The following is a 15,310-nucleotide window of genomic DNA, read 5'->3' as shown; positions in this document are numbered from 1 at the left end:
TATTTGGAATAAAATACAAAACCCACCCTCTTTCACCACTTAATTTACCCCAACACACCCCTCCAGGTCTGAAGTAATCCACACAAGGTGCCACGACAATTCAGCATCTGAATATCACAGTGAGCGGCCATAGCACAGCATGGCTGCCCGCTGTGAGTGCAGAGTGAATGAGCAGCAATGAGTGGTGACTGGAATCAGGGAGACACGTCACACAGGCTGGAGGCGCGTCTGACTGCAGCCAATCACAGATACCAGGCCAGCCGGTGGGCGGGGAAAGCCATGCATATGAAATGAGCGGCACAGGGAGGAAGCAGGAGCAGTGTACAGTAGCGTTGGAGCAGCATATAGCCGGGCCAAAGCCTAGGTAAGTATTCTTATTTTCTTTATTTTTCCTTTTTTTTTTTATTTTCTCAAGTGCCAGATCCGGATCAAACACAAGGAATCCTGTTACGGGGGGCTGTCTGATAATAACCGAAAGGAGTATCAGACAGTCAGGGTCCACCGTGCAAAGACTTTGCTGCAGACTATGGCAGAGTGCAATACCTCTGTTAACTCACAGAAGGATATAATAAGTAAGTAAAGCAATTCCTCCCTTACTTGGAGGGTGTGTGGAATGATCTCTGTTAATAATCACAGAGACAAAGGCAATGTGTGCGAAATGGCACCTACCTAGGTCCGCTCTTCTAGTGGTGCAAAAGAGACGAACAGCAGCGTAAGCCGCACAAAGCTCCTACCTGCGTTCGCTCCACTAGTGTGCGAGGACACGAACCACTAGATATGGCACCTGCCTAGGTCCGCTCTTCTAGTGGTGCAAAAGAGACGAACAGCAGCATAAGCCGCACAAAGCTCCTACCTCTGTTCGCTCCCCTAGTGTGCGAGGATACGAACAACTGCCAGACGCAGTATAAGGAACGTTAGCCTAGCGGCAACGTCCACCTATGAGTAGAATCACAAGGCCCAGCCAGACCATGTGCCTCAGGCACCTGCCTATGTCCGCTCCCCTAAGAGGTAAGGATACAGACAGCAGCCGAAGCTGTAAGGTATAAGAACGCTACCCTGCCGGTAGCGCTCACCTAGCATAGACAGAGGAATGCCTAGAGGAACGCGCACAGAGCGTCTACTCATATGCATGAACCAAGAGGACTGAGCACTATGCGGCGTGTGTCAGGGTCTTATATAGACTCTGCCCCTCATCCAAGATGGAGGACACCAGAGCCAATCCGCTGCCAGAACGACAGGAGTGACGTCATGCTGGCCTATCACCGAGCAAGACGTCACAAGCACATGACCAGCGACCAATCGGCATAGAAGGTGTCAGAGACATGTGACCTCGTGTCAGCGATGATGTCACCCGCACATGTGCAATGGCTCCAAGATTGGACTTAGTCTCCGGCGCTCGCACATGTGCAGTAGCAAGAAATCTGGACTTAGTCTCCAGCGCTCGCACATGTGCAGTAGTAAGAAATCTGGACTTAGTCTCCAGCGCTCGCACATGTGCAGTAGCAAGAAATCTGGACTTAGTCTCCAGCGCTCGCACATGTGCAGTAGCAAGAAATCTGGACATAGTCTCCAGTGCTCGCAGCAACCGTAACAAATCCCGAGTCCGGATCCGGCACCCGGGCAACTTTGAAACCACGCATTTCTGGACTTTTAAAGTCCAGGTCTGCCCAGCCCTAGTTATAAAGTTGTAATAAATCTCACCTCTCATCATTTCTTCTGGTCAGGTGAGAGGAGGATGGCTGATTGTATGGAATAGAAGGTGGTGCAAAGACATAATTGTAAGTTATGTTATATTTTCTGACAGGGACCCCCTAGTGGAATAATATGACTGCCATATTTCCGTTCACCACATCTGATGTCATCTAGGGGTGATCTTGGATCAGAAGGTCACAGCATATAGTTGATCCCTGATCCTCTTTAGTGCCCGCTTATCATTGACCCTGAGTTGGAGCTTATTTAATTCCATATGGTGCTGAAGGGGTTAAGGTTCCTTTATATTCTGCTGTGATTTAACAGGTACTTGTAATCTTAGCTGCAGCCACTCCCTTCTACTATATTTATCCACTTCTCCCTTTGTCAGTTATGGTTCATACTATACTGTCCACTTTGAAGGACCCTGTCTCTGGAGAAGCTTAGGGGTTCGTTTCTGTTGCAGCTGAGATGTTATCTGCTGGAGTTCTATTTGTTGTATCTTACCCCTCCTTTTTGTCTGTTTTCAGTGTCAAAACTAGCGTCATGCTGGCATTTGCACTAGGCAGGGTGAGTTCAGGGGCAGTGAGAGCCTAGGCACGTGACGGCGCAAGTGGGAAAGGCCCATGTAGGGACATCAGGAAGTACAGGTTTCAGCTTCAGGTGAGTTTTAGGAGATGACCCCGCAACCTACTCCCTAGCGACAACGTCTTCCATTGTATTGCCTCCCTGGTTTTCTCTCTGTGTTATGCCACTCTCCAGGAGTCCTCCCGCACCTAACGTGACACATAACATGACTATAATATATCCATAATTCCAGTTGACAATCCTTTGGTTTTCCAATCTTCAATCCTGGTGCTTGATACCACAGAAGGAATTATGTCCCCAGATCACAGATATATCCGTGGATGGTAGTAACATTATATTATTATTAGTGATGGGTAAGCATACTCACCACTGCTCTTTACTAAATTGACCCTCGAGCAGCTGAGTTTGAAAATGTTCGAGTTTCCCATTCACTTCAATTATACAGTGGAACCTCGGTTTACGAGTAACTTGGTGTGCGAGTATTTTGCTATACGAGCAAAGCTTGCTGTAAATTTGTAACTCAGTTTACGAGCAATCTTTGCTGTATGAGCAAATATTCACCGCATACACTTCCGGTTCCGTACATCCACCTCGCTCTAACCCACTCTTTCCAGTCCGCACAAACACACACACACACACACAAACATGCACAAACACGCACGCACACACACATTATGCTCACTTTACCTTCTGTTCCCTCGCTGGCCTCCTGGTTCTTGTAGTCCGCAGGTACAGTATGGGTATCTGGTAACCATCGCGACGATAGAGGAAATTCCGCTGTCAGCCGCTTCTCAAAGGCAGCGCTGACCAATCAGAGGCAAGTGGCTCATGCCTTTGACGTCAGTGCTCTTGCAGCGGAAGCTCCGACATCGGTCACGATGGTTACCCGATACACATCGTGTACCGGCGGACTACAAGAACCATGAGGCCGGCAAGGGAAAGGAAGGTAAGGTGAGCATAATATGTGTGTGTGTGTGTGTGTGTGTGTGTGTGCGTGTGTTTGTGCATATGTGGAATGGCACTATAGGGGACCGGGATGGGACAATGAACAAGTTGTGGAACGAATTGTCTGAGCTTCCATTATTTCCTATGGGAAATTTTGCTTTGCTAGACGAGTAACTTGGTTTACAAGCACAGTCCCAGAACGGATTGTTCTCGTAAACCAAGGTTCCACTGTACTCGGTACTCGAGTCTTCTCGGAGCAACCTGATGTTCAATCAAGTAATGAGCAGTGGGGAACATGCTCGCTCATCACTAATTATCCCTATTGCAGAGAACTATTGCATTTCCATTGTGCCATATGATGTCTGTGATATGGAGATGACCGGTCTGCCTCAGGGGCAATAATCTTGACTTTTGTTGTTGCACTTATTGCTAACGAAGAAGTAAACCCTTCTTGGACATCTTAAAAATCTTCTGCTTCTGCTTCTGACTTTTTAGCTTACTTATTGTAATACCACATCCCGCCTGTAGTGGTCACTGCAGAGAAGACGTCTGGCTGTTCACAGGTCCCCTTGACAAAAGCAGCTGATCGACTGTGGTTTCTTAGTCGCGCACTTGACAATCAGCTGTTGATCAGCTGCCATTGTAATAAGTTGTCATGGTGAGACAACCCTTTAAGCTGGTGGGATTTAGGGGGTGCGCTCAATCAATATTCATAACAAAAGCTAATAAATTCTCAAGAAACCAAAGGCATAATTAATGCTTAAAGTCCCTTAGTGTCCTTAATTACTAGTGAATTCATTAGCTCACCTAAAAAAAATGATGGTTGCTGCCTCCGCAGGGTATGTTTTCCTCCAGTGACCTTGAATGCAAAGCGTTAATTTTAATATGCAATACTCTTATTTCCAGGCAGTCTAGAGAGAAGTCATGTGGTGAATGTCTATGGTTTAGAATTGATGAGACAGCCACAGTTCTGGATTTCTGGCTGTTTCTGAGAGGTATAACTTTTTTTTTTCTGCAGATACTACAAAAATCTGTAAAAGGATTGACATTTCAAAGCGGAGAAACAAGATGATTGATGATTTTAGAAATGTTACAGGAAATGTGGTGCGCTGACTGCAGTTCAATGCAAGTTCCAAATAGCATGTGAGGGAAAATGTGGAATTAAAGGTGAAATATCACTTTTTTTGTAAACATGCAGTTAAAGGACCTTCTATGCTACATAATTCCAGTGATCTGACATTTGCTGGTCATCGGCAAAACAAATTAACTCAGAATTGTCTGTGTACAAGGGCAAGAATCTGAGCAGCCAAGGTTTTTCTTGCCTTGGAACCCACCTACATTAAAAGCTTTCATTTAAAGGGAACCTGTCACCACTTTTTTGCCCTATAAGCTCTAACATGCTGTATATAAGTGCCCAAGCCGCTGTGACAACATAAAAAACACATTATAATACTTACCTAATGGTCGCTCTGTGGTAGAATAGGGCCTAATGGGCGTCTCCATTGTCCGGTGCCGCAGCTGCCTCTTTCTGCCATCTTTGTTCTTCTTCTCTAGCTGCGGTGCATGATGCGTCCGACGTCATCCACACTCGCCGGCATTGAGGTCCTGAACAGGGCAGATCAAAGTACTGTAGTGCGCCTGCGCAGGACAGGCGAGTGTGTATGACATAGCCGCGTCATGCACACAGGCTTCAGAAAGAGGACGAAGATGGCCGAAAGGGGCGGCGCCGGCACCGGACAACTGAGACACCCATTAGACCCTATTCCACCGCAGAGCGACAGTTAGGTAAGTATTATAAAGTGTTTTTTATGTTGTCACAGCGGCCTGGGCCCTTATATACAGCATGTTCAGCATGTTAGAATGCTGTATATAAGAGCTCGGTGGTGGTGGCCGCAGCTTATAATCCAAAAAAGTGGTGACAGGTTCCCTTTAAGAACCAATCATAGTACCCTGGATAGGTTGATTTTTGGGAAATTCAAACAAGATCCAGCACTTATAGATAAAAAAATTTCATTTTATTTACAATCCGTTAACGGATAGAAACAAAATTAACTGAATATGCTAGATCTGACCTTTGGATTATGCCTTGGTGCATAATAACACCCTCCATGCACTTAATAATAAACATTAGGCTTCTATGGACTCAAGCGGTAACAACAATTTTTTCATCATAGGTTGATTTTTGGACCGATCTTTACCCTCCGTGATCCCACTATTATGATTTTGACCCTGGAGTTTGCACACCATAGTGAACATGATGGTGTGTATAGACTACGCAACACGGTAGCGTTAAATTAGTAACTTTAGAAGTGCAGCATTAATGCCAAGTCATGGCAAGTTTTCCCATCCATAGAATAAGTGATACCTTACTGATTACAGGAGGTCCAAATACTTCGTCCCCTACTGACCCCAAGAATGGAAGTCATCAGAGCTCCATCTGGTTGCACACAACAGACCTGAATTAGTCAGCAAATTAACAGCTATCTTGTAGATAGGTGACAACTTGTAATGTTAAAGACCATCAACATTAGGAGCAAGTCAAAGTTGAGTTTTTTACACAAGAAAGTTGAACATACATAAGATTGTTCAGCTATCTCTACCGCTTCCTCCATGCACATTTTAGCACCCAGTCCCCGTACAGCACCCTTGCACGCTCCGGCTCCTATGCTTCAAGGGTGCCATTCTCTTCACCTGTGCGGCGATCCCATGCTTCCTGTTGCTGCCTCGGGGCCTCTTCTGACTTCCAGGCCACGTACAGGCCTTCTGGGAGTGCCTGAATGGTGTCCACGCTGCCACATCCCCTTTCTTAAAAGGCCAGTGTCTTATTACCCAGAAGTGACCCCTGAGGTCAGCTATCATCCTATAAGTATTTAAGGCAGTCTCTCTCTCTTTAGGGGAGATGCCTGAGCAACGTTGCCTATCCTTGGTGCGTTGCTAGTTCTTAGGCCCGTACCCGTTACTGTGTCTAGTCCTGCGTCTCGTATTCTAGTACCATTTACCTGTACCCATTTCATTGTGTCTCTTCTTTGAGCCTGTAGTTACCACCAACTCCATGTTGCCACGTCTGAATTTTCTCCACCTCCATGATGCCACGTCTAAGTCACCATCTCCATCCTGCGACATCAGGATATCATGTCCTGTTGCCATGTTTGAGGTTCCTGTCTATAAAGGTCGATATCACTGTTCCTGGCTGTCGTGGATTTAGGCCCCCTGGGGATGCGTCTGACAATCCCTGTTTAGGGGTTAGCTTTAGGTTAGCTCCTCCAGGGGAGCACGGTGTATTGCCCAGTGGGTCCACCCCTGGATGCTCGACGCTCCTCGGCGATCGTAACACACATGGTTGTTCATCTACCTCTGCTGCTTCCCCCATACACATGAGCTCTTGGCTTGGTTTAATACTCAATTAAGAGAGGTAGTGACTCATCTGCCCTGAAAAACAAAGGATTCTGGCATTGAAATTTCAGGACTATTAAACTTATAATTAAGGTAAGACACAGAAACCAAATATTTAAGTACTTTCACATGACTGCTGTCCTAAGGTTATTGATGCACATCTATGGGCATGAAATTATGGAATCAAGGCTGAACTTGTAACAGTGGGTTCATGGAAGATGAAAATTAGCAGAAAGACCAAAATATTCAGATCCTATATAAAGCAAGGATGAAAACATATACATTTTAAGTGGGCTTTACACGCTACGAGATTGCTACAGTGATCTCGTTGGGGTCATGGATTTTGTGACGCACATCCGGCCGCTGTAGCGATCTTGTTGTGTGTGACTCCTAGGAGCAATTTTGGATCGTTGCAAAAACGTCCAAAATCACTCCTCGTTGACATGGGGGTCCTCTCCCAATTATCGCTGCTGTCGCTTGGGCGAAGTTGATCCTCGTCCCTGCGGCAGCATACATCGCTACGTGTGACGCCGCAGGAACGAGGAACCTTTCCTTACCTGCCACACGCCAGCAATGAGGAAGGAAGAAGGTGGGCGGGATGTTCGTCCCACTCATCTCTGCCCCTCCGCTTTGATTCGGCGGCTGCTTAGTGACGTCGCTGTGACCCCGAGCGAACCACTTCCTTAGAAAGTAAGTGGTTCGCCGGTCACAGCGACGTCGCCGAGCAGGTAAGTACGTGTGATGCTGCCGTAGTGATAATGTTCGCTACGGCAGCGATCTTCACATATCGGCATAACGATAGGGGCGGGTGCTATCACGCTCGCCATCTCTAGCATCGGCTAGTGATGTCGCAGCATGTAAAGCCACCCTTAGTGTAGAAGAATTGTCAGGTCAAGCCTCTTAAGTTTAACGCTTGAATTGTGTGAGGAATACCAGGCTTCCAACTGTAGTGGTCAGGACAAAGCCAATGTGGGTGATAAAGGAAGAGCCCGGACTGCTGCCCCGAAGGGGCTCAAGGGAGGGCTACATGACTAGGAGGGATGCCAGGCCATAGGGTTAATAAGGGGTTAATGAAGAAAGTCAGTTTGGGCGCGAAATTTGGGGGTGGTGCTAAGGGTCAGCTAGGATCAGGGGTCAGTGTGATTGGTCAAGGGGTGGTGCTATAGGGGGTCGTATATAGGGCAGGTCAGAGGGGGGTGGGCCATTCCTACCTGGACATTGACTGTAATCGTTACGGCTGGATCCTGAAGATGGAAGACTTCATGGCGCAGATGAAGAGGATGGCGGAGCAGCGTGGACAGCGGTGGATGGAGGAACAGCTGCAGCGATGGACCGGCGACAGCGCTGAGGATGGGACCCCCCTGCCTCCGAAGCGGCAGCGAAGAACGCGGCCTCTGGAGCGCCTCAGCCCTGAGATGACGCCGAGGAGCCGGCAGCGGAGACGGAGCCCCAGTGGACGTGCGGCGGTGGATCCGGGAGCCGGGACGTCGCGAGGCCCAGGCCGGAAGTCGGGCCGCGGGCAGAAAGGCAGCGGGGCGGTGAGCGACATGGCCGGCCTCCCCTCCTCTTCCGGTTCGCGGCGCACTGTGGTGACGCGCGCGTCGCGGCCGCGTGACCCGGCGCGGTCACCTGACCCGGCGCGGTCACGTGACCGGCCGCGCTCACCTGGCCCGGCGTGCCCTTGTGATCCGGCGGGCTCACCTGACCCGGCGCGCTCACCTGACCCGGCGCGGCCGCGTGGCCCGGCGCGGTCACGTGGGTCGGCGCAGTCACGTGGGCCGGTGCGGTCACGTGGGCCGGCGCGGTCACCTGACCCGGCGCGGTCACGTGACCCCTCATACTCACCTGGCCCGGCGCGGTCACGTGACCCCTCACACTCGCCTGGCCCGGTGCGCCCTCGTGATCCGGCGGGCTCGCCTGACCCGGCGAGGTCACCTGACCCACCGCGGTCGCGTGTGCCTGCGGGGTCGCGTGTGCCTGCGGGGTCGCGTGTGCCTGCGGGGTCGCGTGTACCTGCGGGGTCGCGTGTGCCTGCGGGGTCGCGTGTGCCAGCGGGGTCGCGGGGGCCAGCTGGGTTGCGCGGGCCAGCGGGGTCGCAGGGCACGGATGAGGCCGCAGTGGCATCAGCGGCACGGGCAAAGAAACGAGCGGGGCCTATGCAGGAGCATAGGGTCCCAGTGCCGGCGGGGGATTCTATACGGAGACGGCCCGGATCAGCGGGGCCCGGCCTTTTGGAACAGAGGATGGACAGCGTCGGGACGGCGTCGGGGTCCGCTGGAGCGCGCGGGGATGCCGGCCGGCATGCCCCAGGCAGAGTTTACGTGGAGGAGCCAGCGGCTGGATCGTCGCGGACGGCGCGGAGGATATGTGGTGCTGCGGGCGGACGGGGTCTAAGGTCGAGTCTGCCGGACGGCGGGCTACCTGGACCTGGGTCCAGTGAGGAGGATGATGCCATCGTGGAGGAGGACGTCGCGGAGGATGACACCAGGGACCATATCGTGGATGTCGGCGAAACGATTGGAGTGCGTCGCGGAGGACATGTGACGGCTGTTTCGGGATCTTCTCGGAGTCAGCCTGGTAAGACCACAGTTTTTCCTATTTCTCGTACACCTGGTTTGGCTATGGATGGTGAGTCTGGTGATATGGATGGCATGCAGGGTGTGAATGTGGTTGGCGGTACGGGTGGTTTGCTTGGTGGCCCGAGTGGTGGGCAGGTCATGAATGCGGTGCCGGGTGACGGCAGTGTGGCATCCGAGTTGTTGAGGTTGGTCAGGGGTTTGTTTGCCCCTGTGGGGGGCCCTAGCATGGTGTGGCAGGGAGCGACGGGGCAGGAGGTTGTGGCTCCTGCGGCTGGAGGGGTTGCCAGTGGCAGTGTGGTTGGTGAGCCGGTGGTGGCAGCTCCCGCTGCCGCAGCTGCGGCTGCAGTGGATGTTGTTCGCTTAGATGACAAAGCGAGAGGGGAAGTGTATGTCTGCTTTGATGGGCCGTTGGGGGCGCATCTGAAGCAGGAGACCAGGGAAAAAATATGGAAGGATGAATATGTTGAAATATTCTCATTGCTTCCGTTGGAAAAGTTTAACCTGGATCGGGTTAAACCGGACGAGAGCAAAAAGGACGAGGACGAACGGCGGCGTTATCGCCTTATTCCTCGCACTTTTCAGAATTGGTTGCAGGCCTTTGTGATACTGGCCAGCGTGGTGGGGGAAAAGGCTCCGGATAACTGTTCGGCGCTTTTTTGTTATCTGGATTCCATTTGTGAAGCGTATAGGACCTACGGGGGGACTGCTTGGCTACGGTATGACGAGCAGTTTCGCCAGAGGAAAGCGGTCAGACCCAGTTTACGGTGGGACCACAAAGAGATAAGTCTATGGATGCAACTGATGACTGCGCCTAAGTCGGCATCGCAGTCCTTTCCAGGGGGTACCGGCGGGGGATCATTTGGCACCCAGCCGGGGCCCAAAAAGGGCGTTTGCTGGCAGTTCAATGAAAAGGAATGCCGATTTGGTTCCTCCTGCCGGTTCAAGCACGAGTGTTCGGGCTGTGGTGGCGCCCACAGTTATCTCAAGTGCTACCGGACGGGAAAAGGGAAGGCCGCAGAGTCTTCGTCAAAAAGGGAGGACCCCGGTGAGGGTAGATCGGATGGCGCCGTTTCTAAGTAGATACCCGGATCGGGTGTCAGCGGAATTGTTGAGTGAAGGTTTTAGTTTTGGTTTCAAGATACCGTCAGTTGTTAAGACGGGAGAGATTCGTTTAAAAAATTTACAGTCGACTCGCCTACATGGTGAGATTGTTGCAGATAAGTTACAGAAGGAGGTGGAATTAGGACGGATGGCGGGGCCTTTTGAGGCCCCTCCATTGCCTGACTTGGTGGTGTCCCCGTTGGGGTTGGTCCCAAAAAAGGAACCTAACAAGTTTCGGCTGATTCACCATTTGTCATATCCTACTGGCAGGTCGGTGAACGACGGTATTGATCCGGAACTGGTTTCGGTATCGTATGTTCGTTTTGATAAGGCGGTAGAATGGCTGAGGAAGCTGGGTCGTGGCTCGCTTTTGGCAAAAACGGATGTGGAGGCCGCCTTCCGTCTGTTACCGGTGCACCCGGACAGTTTTCACCTGTTGGGGTGTTGGTGGGAGGACAAGTTTTATGTGGATTGTTGTTTGCCTATGGGCTGCTCAATTTCATGTTCCTATTTTGAGAAGTTTAGCTGTTTTTTGGAGTGGGTAATTAAGGAGGAGGCGGGCCTGGATTCAGTGTTGCATTACCTGGATGACTTTTTGTGTATGGGACCTGCTTGATCCTCGCAGTGTTCCCTTTTGCTTCGGACGGTGGAACAGGTTGCTCGTCGCTTTGGCGTTCCGTTGGCGCCTGAAAAAACGGAGGGTCCGGTTACTGTTTTGAAATTCCTGGGTATCGAGCTAGATACAGTAGCCATGGAGTGCCGCTTGCCGGAGGACAAGCTGGCGGATTTGAGGCGTTGCGTTCAAGGGGCCGTTGAGGCCAAGAAGATTCGTTTACGGGATTTGCAGTCCCTGTTGGGAAAGTTGAATTTTGCGTGTAGGATTTTGCCGATGGGAAGAGTTTTTTCCCGTCGCTTGGCTCAAGCCACTACCGGTGTGTTGCACCCTTTGCATTTTGTGCGTTTGAAGGTGGAGCACAAGGCGGACCTGAGAGTGTGGTCCCGTTTTTTGCAGCTGTATAATGGACGGTCATTGTGGCTTCGTGAGGTGGTGTCCAATGAGGAGTTGGTCCTTTATACGGACGCGGCGGGGTCCAGTGGGTTTGGGGCATATTTTGGGGGGAGATGGTGTGTCGGCAGGTGGCCTGATTCGTGGCGGGTTTCCGGTCTGACTAGGAATTTGGCCTTGTTGGAACTTTTTCCGATTGTCGTGGCCATAGAGGTTTGGGGACAGGATTTGAAAGACAGAAAGGTGCGTTTCATGTGTGACAACCTGGGGGTCGTTCAGTGTGTTAACAAGTTGACAGCTGATTCCCCCCCGGTGGTGGATCTCTTGTGTCATTTGGTGTTGAAATGTTTGGAGTTGAACTTGTGGGTCTGCGCTGTACATGTGCCGGGGGTGCTGAATTCCGTGGCTGATGCTTTATCTCGCTTCCAGTGGGACCGTTTTCGAATGCTGGCGCCGGACGCGGAGCAGCAGGAGACCGTGTGGCCCGTCTGGTTGTGGGACCTGGTTTGCAGCCGGCCTGGGAATTGATCAAGCATTCGGTGGCACCCAGTACGTGGCGCAGCTATAATGCAGCGTGGGACCGTTGGCTCGAGTTGGTTGATGAGGTGGGAGGTGATGTACCCGAAGGTGACAGAGTTTATTTAGTTTTGTTCATGATGGGCAGGACAAAGGAAGAAGGCCTTTCGTGGTCGGCGGTTGCGGGCAGGTTGGCTGGCATTGCTTTCTTTTTCAGGTTACTGGGCTGGAAGGATGTCACTAAGGATTTCTGGGTGCGCCAGGCGTTGAAGGGTTACCGTAGGGCGGGGGCGCACCGAGACCTTCGGCGCCCGGTGTCTTTTGAGCTGCTGGGCAAGCTGTTGTCGGTTTTGCCCCGTGTGTGTTTCTCGGAGTATGAATGCCAGTTGTTTGGGACCGCCTTTGTTCTGGCTTTCTTTGGGGCGTTCAGAATTAGTGAATTGGTGAGCAGAAACACGAGGAGTCATGGAGGTTTGTTGTTGGAGGACGTGGCATGCGGTATGGATGCGGTACGGTGTTGCTTGAGACGGTCAAAGACGGACCAGCTGGGTAGAGGTCGTGTGGTGGAACTGTGGGGCGTACCTGGTTTAGCGGAATGCCCCGTTAAACGGCTGTCAGCGTTTTTAAAAGTGAGGGGAACTCGCCCGGGGTCCCTTTTGTCCCACCAGGACGGGTCAGCCTTGTCCAGTTACCAATTTGTCTGTATCTTTCGGAGGTGCCTGCAGTGTTGCGGTCTCAACGAGGCTGAGTACGCGTCGCATTCCTTTCGGATTGGGGCTGCGACTCAGGCGGCTCGTTGGGGCCTGGGCACGCAGGCTCTCCGTAAGATTGGACGATGGGACTCGGTCAGGTTTAGATCTTACGTCCGGCCAACTTTGTTGTGAGATATTGAAGAAGGGGGGGGGCGCCTGGGGTGGTATTTGATTGGTACTCATTACCCCTTTTCTTCCACGCGTCCCCCACCCCTTCCCCACGTTGTCACCTTTTGTTTTGTAGGTTTACCATTGTTGGTGTGGGTGCTCGGTCACTCATACGTGTATTGGGGGGCGTTTCGTGCGGGAATACGACCGGACGGCCGCCAGTTGGGGGTCCCCAGGGAAAAGGCGACGGTGCGATGGATCGGCGTCAGGGGTATGCTGTGGAGTGAGGTGTTGCCTACCTGGCGCCACCATGCACAGTTGGATAGACCACCGGACGTGGTAGTACTACACGCGGGTGGGAATGACCTGGGTTTTCGGGCTTCCAGGGACCTGATACAAGATATAAAGTGTGACTGCCTGCGGCTCCTGTCCTCCCACCCGGGTTTAGTAATCGTCTGGTCCGATATGGTTGCGCGGCAGGCATGGCGGCGCGCCAGGTCGGTGGAGGCGGTTAACAGAGCACGAAGCAAAGTGAATCGGGAGATTGGGCGTTTTATTTCCCGGGTCGGGGGTGTCTCTGTTCGGCACCCAGAGTTGGAAGCGGCGTCCGCCGACTTGTTGCGGCGAGACGGGGTCCATTTAAATTCGGTGGGGAATGATATTTGGGCCTTAGGGCTTATGGAGGGGGTCGAGAAGGCTTTGTTGGTGTGGGAGGACTCGCGCGCACAAGGGGTCATGCGCACTCGCGGTGGCGGAAAGGAGGGGGGTGTCTGAAAGTGGGGGTTTGCACAGAGGAGAGGACGGAACCCAGTGCCGGAGCGGGTTACCTCTAGAGGTGCAATTGTTTGGTAAACGGGTCCTTGCTGGGTTGAGTCTCAGCGGGACATGGTGTGGGCAACATCTGGCTTGGGCTCTCGAGTCGGTGTGTTGCGGCTGAGGGTCAGGAGATGGGCTGATGTTGCAAGGAACATTTTGGTTAACCTTCAGGTACCCCCCCCCTCCTTTTTCGGGGGTTCTTCAATGAAGAATGGTATTGTTATATGGTTTATGTTTTTGTTACTAATAAATGGGGCTGCTGTGGCCTTTATATCCAATGTCACGCAGTGTTTGTGTTTATTTTAGATAAGAACCCTGGGGGGTAGGGGGATGTTGGGTGTAGGTCAAGGCCTTTAGTCAGACATTCCGGAGTCAAGGAAGAGCCCGGACTGCTGCCCCGAAGGGGCTCAAGGGAGGGCTACATGACTAGGAGGGATGCCAGGCCATAGGGTTAATAAGGGGTTAATGAAGAAAGTCAGTTTGGGCGCGAAATTTGGGGGTGGTGCTAAGGGTCAGCTAGGATCAGGGGTCAGTGTGATTGGTCAAGGGGTGGTGCTATAGGGGGTCGTATATAGGGCAGGTCAGAGGGGGGTGGGCCATTCCTACCTGGACAGTGACTGTAATTGTTCCCGCCCGCCCGCCCTGATTGTGGATTCGACATCAACGAGGAAGAGGAGGAAGATCGTATTTGTCGCAGCGGCGGAAAGGAGGGGGGTGTCTGAAGGTGGGGGTTTGCACAGAGGAGAGGACGGAACCCAGTGCCGGAGCGGGTTACCTCTAGAGGTGCAATTGTTTGGTAAACGGGTCCTTGCTGGGTTGAGTCTCAGCGGGACATGGTGTGGGCAACATCTGGCTTGGGCTCTCGAGTCGGTGTGTTGCGGCTGAGGGTCAGGAGATGGGCTGATGTTGCAAGGAACATTTTGGTTAACCTTCAGGTACCCCCCCCCTCCTTTTTCGGGGGTTCTTCAATGAAGAATTGTATTGTTATATGGTTTATGTTTTTGTTACTAATAAATGGGGCTGCTGTGGCCTTTATATCCAATGTCACGCAGTGTTTGTGTTTATTTTAGATAAGAACCCTGGGGGGTAGGGGGATGTTGGGTGTAGGTCAAGGCCTTTAGTCAGACATTCCGGAGTCAAGTCAAGAGTCCAGTTTTGACAGGGAATGGCATAAAACTGAAGACAGAGAGGGCAATCACAGCCATTAACACCCATAACAGACCTGGTGCTTAGGAAAAAGGGGGCATTGATAGTTAAAGACGGGCAGTGAGCCCCATAGGGGTGAACAGGCCCATGACGATCGGGAGGGTTAGGGTAGGAAAGAGTTAAGTGCTAAGGGTGGAGGTACATAGGGGCTGCCTGATTGGTGGGAGAGTCGGGAAAAGGGATTGGGTGAGGGACAAGATATGGGAGGGTTGGTTTGGTGGGTATAAAGGGGGCTGTGCAGAGGTCACTGCCCCTTTTGACCTACAGACAGCGTGTCCCCCCTGCGCTGCTGCCTCCCTGACTGAAGAATGGTGGACTTAGCAGCGGTGCTGGAGCTGGGGCGGGGGGCATCTGAGGACATCGGCGAGGACGCGTCTGCAGGGCTGGAGCAGCTATCTCTGCTCCTGCGCCCGGACCTGCGCTGCGCGCTCGGCGGGCGCGACCGACGGAGCGCTACTCCCCCGGCGGGGAGGGAGTAAACAGATTTAGGAGCCCCTTCGGGGACCCTCCGGGGCAGCGGAGTGCACCTCACCTTCAGACGTGTCTCCGGCCGCCGGGAGGAATCCTCGCCGGAGATCCCGCGGGCCGGGGGTGGGCGGAGCTTCTGCGAG

The sequence above is a fragment of the Anomaloglossus baeobatrachus genome, chromosome 5 (assembly GCF_048569485.1).
Source record: "Anomaloglossus baeobatrachus isolate aAnoBae1 chromosome 5, aAnoBae1.hap1, whole genome shotgun sequence".
Classification (NCBI taxonomy): domain Eukaryota; kingdom Metazoa; phylum Chordata; class Amphibia; order Anura; family Aromobatidae; genus Anomaloglossus; species Anomaloglossus baeobatrachus.
The sequence above is the reverse complement of the archived record's forward strand: the minus strand, read 5'-3'. Positions refer to the sequence as shown.